The sequence below is a fragment of the Palaemon carinicauda genome, chromosome 40, assembly GCF_036898095.1.
Source record: "Palaemon carinicauda isolate YSFRI2023 chromosome 40, ASM3689809v2, whole genome shotgun sequence".
NCBI classification, from domain to species: domain Eukaryota; kingdom Metazoa; phylum Arthropoda; class Malacostraca; order Decapoda; family Palaemonidae; genus Palaemon; species Palaemon carinicauda.
Window position 1 is genome coordinate 15,291,661 of NC_090764.1, and position 7,500 is coordinate 15,299,160.

General features: G+C 33.9%; 1 protein-coding gene across 4 annotated transcripts in view; it reads left to right on the forward strand.

Moving 5' to 3' along the window:
* LOC137631543 (uncharacterized) overlaps positions 1 to 7,500 on the forward strand; it is a 31,994-nt gene that overhangs the window by 479 nt on the left and 24,015 nt on the right. The window lies entirely within an intron of this gene.

The following is a 7,500-nucleotide window of genomic DNA, read 5'->3' on the forward strand; positions in this document are numbered from 1 at the left end:
CCTTACAGAACCATCTCGTATATACAGATGCGAGTTGGGTAATTTATAGATATTATTGTGTAATTTATATCTAAAACAGAAACGTAAGGCTGCGTGCGTGATGTTCAATAAGACAAATCTAGAACTTCATCCCCTTTCACACAACAAACTATAAGAATTCTTTTGTCATCAGATGCAATATTGCCAGCATCTCTATTCGATCTGAAACTTATAAATTATTAATATTTGCCCTGGCCGTTAATAGGGTGAGAATTTTATATATATATAAAAAAAAAAACACACTATTTAGGAGGAGTAAATTTGCCTCAAATAGTACCTTTAAGAAGAAAAGATATTTAAGACCGTGGAATCAAGGAAATTGGAAGGCCTCTGGCAAACTGAGCAAGTCTCAATAGAATTTCCCTTCATTCGTGAACCGTGATATAGTTGAAGACCTGTTTCAGGTTTATTCTAACACAAACTGTTAAATAGTCTTTGCTCGTGTTCTGGTCAAAATTAAAAATGTTTAATCACGATAGTTGTGCGTCGATCTGGTACAAAAATTCAAAACTTAGCCAAACGTATATTAGTATAATTAGGTAGTCTGAATATAGTAGGGTTGATAAGCACTAGTCCCCATTAGATTCCTGTCTCTTGGGGACGTTAAGTTATGCAGCTGATGAAATTAAACATTTTCAAATAGTTGTTATTTTTAAGAAATGTGAGGTACATATTTGGATGTATGAAAAGAGTGAATAACTCATTTTGCAAATGGTTCTAATTTTAATGTCTCGAGGCAAAAAATAGAGCTTTCATCTTTGCACCGTTTCAACTATATAAGACAAATCCATAAGCTAACGTCAATCTAAGTAAATAACATACCTTCCAGTTTCTCATTTCTTGTTCAAAACTGCAAATGTCTTAACTCACATAAAAAGAAACGAAGTTAAAACTAATTGGCCAATTAACTCCCTTTATTCTTATTAAACAAGTCACTCCTATATGAAGTAACCCCGAAAATGTTGGGAATTACCAACTGCTTAAAGGCCGCTCAAGAATGGCAGAGGCAAGGAACAGTAACATTCCCCTAGCAAGCAGAACTATGCCCTAGAGACTGGCCATATATATTGATCAGCACCCAAGTCCCCTCTTCCTCCTAACTAGGGCCAGGGAAAGCTAGGCAAAGGCTGCTGATCACTTAAATAGACCTATAGGCTTCCCCAAACCCCTTCTTCCCCATTTTAGCTCACAAGGATGGTGAGGTTGCAGCGACTTAAGTAACTGGCGATCACCAGTCAAGAGCGTTACCAAATATGCCACCACATCCCTCATATGCCTTTACAAGTATTATGCCCAGATGAGAAACTGTCTGTGTCAAAGAACTGTACGTATAATTTATAACAGCTGGACAACATCCGACTTTATCCATTTGGAGTTGACTGTACGGCCGGTCGCTTTCTGAACGATTAATCCATCCTTTGTACAGTAATTTGAGAAGCGTTTTTCTCTGTAGAGGTTCTTAAACTCTTGCAATTATTCTTGGGGAGGAAAATCTTTAAAGATTTCAACTCAGGTTTCTTGAACTTAGCGTGTTTCAAAGATATTTATTAATTTCATGTCTTATATTTTTAAATCTGTGAAGTGAAGATGCAAAGATAATTACAAGTTATGAATAAACTGAGTAGAGGTTAATTTTGAAATTTTTCAATATACATAATTTTTATTTTTATCCAAATTCGTATTTTTGGTTCCAATGACCATAGTCGTCGTGACGCCCAATATTAACTAATCAATCTGTCACTTAGTCTCATCTAATATTCAGTATCGTCGTAATATTATTCGCCTTTGCCGAAGTCTGCAGTATTTACCTAGAATCATCAAATTTCATGTATTTTGTATTACGATTTTGTAATTTCAGATTAAAATTAAGAGAAACTATGGAGTACTTTTTTGTCTATTCTTGCTGAGCAGATAGCCATATTTATAAGTTTCTATATTCCTTTATTTGTTCGTTTTTATATTTTTTACTTGTTTACTTAATAATACAGCTAATAACTTCCATTAAGGTGCACATCTGTCTACGTCCACGCAATGAAAATTACTCTTCGAGCACGGAATTCCTAAATCCTATTTTCATGGATTCCTTTAAGTAACTAGCTACGAAATTTTCATTTAACTGAATTATCAATTATTTCCCCTTATGAACAAAATTATTTACGCTTACGGATAAAATTATTTCCCCTTACGAACAAAATTATTTCTCCTTACGAACAAAAATTATTTTCCTTTACGAATAAAATTATTTCCCCTTACGAACAAAAGGATTTACCCTTACGAAAATTTATTTCCCCTTACGAACAAAATTATTTGCCCTTACGAATAAAAGGATTTACCCTTACGGACAAAAGGATTTCCCCTTATGAACAAAATCATTTCCCCTTACGAACAAAATTATTTATCCTTAAGAACAAAATTATTTCTCCTTACGAACAAAATTATTTTCCTTTACGAATAAAATTATTTCCCCTTACGAACAAAAGGATTTACCCTTACGAAAAATTATTTCCCCTTACGAACAAAATTATTTGCCCTTTCGAATAAAAGGATTTACCCTTGCAAACAAAAGGATTTCCCCTTATGAACAAAATTATTTCCCCTTACGAACAAAATTATTTCTCCTTACAAACAAAATTATTTCTCCTTACGAATAAAATTATTTTGCCTTACTAACAAAATGATTTCCCTTTGCAAACAAAATGATTTCCCCTTACGAACGAAATTATTTCCCCTTACGAACAAAATTATTTCGCCTTACGAACAAAATTATTTACCCTTACGAATGAAATTATTTCCCCTTACGAACAAAATTATTTACCCTTACGAATGAAATTATTTCCCCTTACGAACAAAATTATTTCCCCTTATGAAGAAAATTATTTACTCTTACGAACAAAATGATTTCCCCTTACGAACAAAATGATTTCCCCTTACGAACAAAATGATTTCCCCTTACGATCAAAATTATTTCGCCTTACGAACAAAATTGTTTACCCTTACGAAGAAAATTATTTGCCCTTACCAACAAAATTTTTCACCCTTACAAACAAAATCATTTCCCCTTACGAAAAAAAACGATTTTCCCTTACGAACAAAATTCTTTCCCTTTACGAACAAAATTGTTTTCCCTTACGAACAAAATTATTTCCCCTTACGAAAAAATCAGGACGTATATCCATAAGCGGATGAAAATCAATTGATAACTGTACACCTGTCATAAGACCAACTTAGTACAATAACAACGGAACAAGCTTTAGAGAAATATAGGACAAGAACCTTTAACTTATGAAAAAGTAGGAAGTGAGGCTACTGATGGCAGGTGTTCGTCTTTTGTGAACAGTGCTGATTATTTCCATCTGAAACACCTGTGTTGCTGAACACATCGTATGATTAAAATGTTTGTATAGGAAAGGTTCACAATAGAAATTTGTGTTTAGGAAGAGATATGTTTGTTTATTAAAGGTTCACAATTGAAATATTTGTTAATGAAAGGTTCACAATAGAAATGTTTGTTGATGAAAGATTCACAATAGAAATGTTTGTTAATGAAAGGTTCACAATAGAAATATTTGTTTATGAAAGGTTCACAATATAAATGTTTGCTAATGAAAGGTTCACAATAGAAATGTTTGTTGATGAAAGATTCACAATAGAAATGTTTGTTAATGAAAGGTTCACAATAGAAATATTTGTTTATGAAAGGTTCACAATATAAATGTTTGCTAATGAAAGGTTCACAAAAGACATGTTTATTTATAAAAGGTTCACAATAGAAATCTTTGTTATTGAAAAGTTCACAATAGAAATGTTTGTTAATGAAAGGTTCACGATAGAAATATTTGTTCATGAAAGGCTCACAATTGAAATGTTTGTTTGGTTGTAGTTCTGGTGTTCAAAAGGCTTTTTTTTTATATATCGCCGTTTTATGTTCCCATGACAAAAAAACTAAATAAGTTTTCCTGGAGATAAAAGAAGATGGAGCGTTAAAGGTTATCAGGGGAAATTAAAATGAAAAAGGTGTAGAAACTGACGATTTATATATGATACTTAGGTGTCAAATGGGTTTGAATTAGTACGTTGTTGCTTTTGAAGGAATGACTTTATAAGTCATTAAACTGCACATTATCTAGAATCGTCAGCGGTAAACGCGCGCGCAAACATACATACATACACGTATATATATATATATATATATATATATATATATATATATATATATATATATATATATATATATATATATATATATATATATATATGTATATATATATGTGTGTGTGTGTATATATATATATATATATATATATATATATATATATATATATATATATATATATATATATATATATATATATACACATATATATACTGTATATATATGTATATATATATATGTACACACACATATATATATATATATATATATATATATATATATATATAATTCATTCCAGAATATCTTTGAGTGGAATTTAATTTATACAGGTGAGGCTCATAATTTTCTGCAGGTGCCTTTATGAATAAGAAGAGTCGAGTTACATACTGCTTTATATATATGGTCAGTCTTTTTTTTCTAAAATATCATGCTCCACGACCTGCTAAAAGCACTTGAAACCTTGTTAATTTTTTTTTTTTTTCGAGCATGTCTTTGTCGATGGCGGTAGTGGGTGAAACATTACTACCAAGACAAGAGAGGGTATTCCCAACAGAAATACATCATCAACATTGTACTTATTTGTTAACCAAGTGACTGGCTTATTGAAGGTAGGAAGTCAAAGATATGATGAATAATTACAATGGCTAGGGTTTGGACCAGTATGACATCAATCACCAGTAGACTGCATCTCGACCAACTGGGGTATCGAGTTTTTTAATGGGTTTGTAACCATCTGATGTTGAACAGGCTGCCATCCAGTTGGTATTCTATTTTGGACCCATTTTTTCCTCTTTAGTTTTTCCTGCAATTGTCATTATTTAGGAGATGAACAGATGGAAATCGCAGGATTCAGAACATCACCCTGCTGTACTCCCTGTTCCACAGAGAAAGATGGGGATTCCATGACTCCAATTCTGACTTTTGGTTCCACATTGAAATGAAGGAGTTGAGGTATTTTGATAAATTTTCTTAGAATTCCACATTTTACAACGATTTTCAATAGGACGTGGGGCCCCCATCAAAAAAAAAAAAAAAAAAAAAAAAAAAAAAAAAGACCATAATATATTCAGTAAAAAGTATATTTAGTCTGTATTTTTATCTTAGCCTTTCTCCTGTATGTGCCTCAGAGTAAAAATCATGTCCATGGTCCTTCTTTCCTTTCTAACTCTGTACTGGGTTTCTGAGAGCACAGATTTAGAAACATGGTTAGTTAAGTGTAAAAGCATAACTCTATTGTATTTTACCTGCAGTATATACAAGGAAAATAATATTACTTTTGTTGCAGTCTTTATTTATTCTAATAGTTAGGAAGTTGATATTTGCCTTCCCCTCTGTCGGACACAGATGATCTTAAATAGCTTGGAAAATCTACCAAGAATAACACCAGGACTGCAGTTTTATGCCTTTGGGTCTTTACAGTGCACTCAGAACTTTGTGCAATTCTGAAAACTTGCTAATGTTCTGGATGAGTGATAAGTTAGGTCGAGCATCAATAACAGTTTCATCAATGCTGCTACGATGGATTAGTGTGGCATGGAAATGCGCAGCCCAATGATTAAGAATCTTGTTTCGTTCTCTGAGAAAGGTTGTACCATCAAGTGTGTTGGCTAGAATGGCTTGTGATTTTCTTAGGCCCCTAAATGGATTTGATGGAATTTCAAGAGCCTTTCATGTTGTTTTGGTGAGCAAAGGCTTTGATTTTCTCAGCCCTCTCTACCCACAAGCAGTTTCTAGCATTTGAATTTCAAAATGTGCAGCCAACCCTAGGTCCCTCCATCTTGGGCCACTGCAGATGAGTGAGGGTTCGCAGTCATTTGCTCTCCATATTTTTTGCAAGTAACTTATGTATGGTGTCAGAGTTCTTATCGAGCTAGTCTGCATGAGAGAGCTTGGTGAAACTAATGTTTCTTCTCCAGCATCTCTTATTAGTTTGCAGAACTTTACCCACATGTCTGGCTTTTCAAGAATGTTGGTTAAGGAAGTGAGCCCTTGATCTTTTAAGATCTATTCCGTAGATGTGGCCATCTTAAAAATTTGAGATAGAATTTTTCCATATGATGATTGGTCTTGTTAGTTGATAATCTGCCCATCACTCTTCTCCTCTCATGTCTCAAATTATGCATACTGCACTTGTGTGCCTATGCTGGATTATGCGCCAGTGCTTGATTCTCGGGTACATCTAAGTGCTTTGGAGCTTTTCCCTTATAAGGCATAGTGTGTTTGTAATGGCAAGATTGTGCTCATCCCATAGGGTGAGAGATCTCAAACCATCAGCAACACTTTGATAACCGAAAACTTCTTCCTCACTCAAGGGGTTAACTTCTGCACTGTAATTGTTCAGTGGCTACTTTGCTCTTCGTAAGGTTAGAAGAGATTCTTTAGCTATGGTAAGCAGATCTTCTTGGAGAAGGACACTCCAAAATCAAACCATTGTTCTCTAGTCTTGGGTAGTGCCACAGACTCTATACCATGTCTTGCACTGGCATGGGTTAGAGTTCTCTTGCTTAAGGGTACACAAAGGCACACTATTCTACCAGTTTTCTTGTTTCCTTTCCTCACTGGGGTATTTCCCCTGTTTCCGTGTTGGAGCCCTTGAGCTTATAGCATCCTGCTTGGCCAACTAGGGTTGAGCTTAGCAAGTAGTAATAATAATAGTAATAATAATGATAATAATGATAATAATAATAATAATAATAATAATAATAATAATAATAATAATAATAATAATAATAATAATCTAATGTTGAAGCTTGAGCACCGACGAGTGTCCAGAAACATCCTTTTGCCAGTGGAATACGCCAGGTTATAAGTACTCGTATTTCATTGATACCTGTCAGACCTTCTGGTAGATATGTGAGTATTTTGGTCTTAATAGCAAAACCTACTCTATTAATACTAGGATCATCCTTTGGTAAACTTCCCCAGATGGTGTATGTCTTCCCCACTTCAGAGAGAATCCTCTCACAAGAGATACGTCTCACCTTGAGCAGCAATGTCTATATTGTATCCAAGAAGTTTTCTCGTGACTATTACTGTTCTCCTGGGTTTTCATGTAGTTTCCTCAGTATTCTTATCTTGCTGTGTCCTTATGTTCCCGGTTCATGTGAATGGTTTATGGTTAACTTTTTTTCTGACCTTAAAGTTTAGCTGTCTCAATGCCTGCAGCTAGATATTCAGATCAAATTTGGAGTAGATAATGTTTGGACGACATTTTATAGGGTTTCCCCTTTAAAAGGGCGAACTTTGTTACCCCTTAAAAGGCAGTCACACATTTAGAAGCTAAAGAAGAGTGCCTCAGAATTTCCAAA